The 1,647-nt window shown below is 51.4% G+C and overlaps 1 pseudogene; it reads right to left on the minus strand.

The window, feature by feature from the left end:
- Window positions 1-1,169, minus strand: part of LOC112549046 — a 2,979-nt pseudogene extending 1,810 nt beyond the window's left edge.
- Between the last annotated feature and the right edge of the window lie 478 nt (window positions 1,170-1,647).

The raw sequence follows: 1,647 nt of genomic DNA on the forward strand, positions 1-1,647 counted from the left end.
TGTGTCCAGTTTTGGGCTCCACAATTCAAAAAGGATGTGGAGAAGCTTGAGAGAGTCCAGAGAAGAGCCACGCGCATGATCAGAGGTCAGGGAAGCAGACTCTACGATGACAGGCTGAGAGCCCTGGGGCTCTTTAGCCTGGAAAAGCGCAGGCTCAGGGGTGATCTGGTGGCCACCTACAAGTTTATCAGGGGTGACCACCAGTATCTGGGGGAACGTTTGTTCACCAGAGCGCCCCAAGGGATGACGACTAGGTCGAATGGTCATAAACTACTACAAGACCGCTTCAGGCTGGACATAAGGAAGAATTTCTTTACTGTCCGAGCCCTCAAGGTCTGGAACAGCCTGCCACCGGAGGTGGTTCAAGCGCCTACATTGAACACCTTCAAGAGCAAACTGGATGCTTATCTTGCTGGGATCATATGACCCCAGCTGACTTCCTGCCCTTTGGGCGGGGGGCTGGACTCGATGATCTTCCGAGGTCCCTTTCAGCGCTGATGTCTATGAAATCTATGAAATCTATGACTGTGTTTCCTGGAGAAACTGCCAAGGACTCTGGAATCTGAGTCACAAGATTGTCTCCAGTGGAGCCTGTGGTGGGGAAAACGCTCAGTATGAAACAACATCAGACACTTCAAATATAATTATCACCACTAAAAGGAGAGCAGAGCCTTTTTTTTTTTTTTTTTTTAATCTGAGATTCCCTTTGCAAAACTTAACTCATATACCTGCTGGTGGGGACAGTGAAAAGACATATAAGCACTCCATATTGCATATATACTGCCAGAAACACAGTCTAAACTTTGCAGTTTTTGAGCTGATGCCCACTCTGCTGATGCCCTTACCCTTTGCCCAGAGCACGAGGAGCCAGAGGAGCTGAGTCTGCCACAGCATCTTGCTGCTTCTGCACAGACTGACACGGAGCTGAGAGATACCAAGCGTTAAACCAGCCCCTTTATAGCAGCTTCCCGCAGCCTCGGCTCTCATGTCCTTACCTCCCACTGCCTTGTGTTTACTCCAGGGGCAGGCAAAACGCAGGCCGCGGGCCAGCTGCAGCTCATCAATCTGTTTGATGTGATTTCTCTTAGCACCACCATGCTGGCTGCTCGTGATCAGCCTTTTCTCCGCCTGATGCTTGCAAATGCACTTCTTGATAATTTGCTTGGTAACTCCCACGTATGAAGGTCAGGCTGACCGGTGCATCATTGCCTGGGTCCTCCTGTTGGCCTTTATTAAAAAGTGAGAATTGCTGGGCCTTTTCCAGCCCTGGGAATGCTAAGTGCCATGAGTGCCCTCAAGACTGCCAGATAATGACCACTTAGACAACGGGACAAGACACAGTGGTACCCCATGGGCTGTGGGCACTTTCCCAGGAAGCGAGAGGACCGGGCTCTATGTTTTCTTCACTTACAGGGATTTTGATCCTGCATCACGTACACCCCAGAAAGTGCCTTAAGCACCAGTCTGTGGGGCAGACACAGCCCAGAACAGGCTCCAGCCCTCCCCTTGCAGCTGGGGTCCTGGGCTGGCAACAGGGAAAGATATGCCAGAGCAGGAAGAGGCAAGAAACCCAAGAGAGTGAGGCTGAGACATCCCTGTTGGGTGGGTGTGGGTGCGAGGTGCTGGCTTCTGGTCCAAAGCCCTCCA

Source organism: Alligator sinensis, unplaced genomic scaffold (genome assembly GCF_000455745.1).
Source record: "Alligator sinensis unplaced genomic scaffold, ASM45574v1 scaffold1522_1, whole genome shotgun sequence".
Lineage (NCBI taxonomy): Eukaryota > Metazoa > Chordata > Crocodylia > Alligatoridae > Alligator > Alligator sinensis.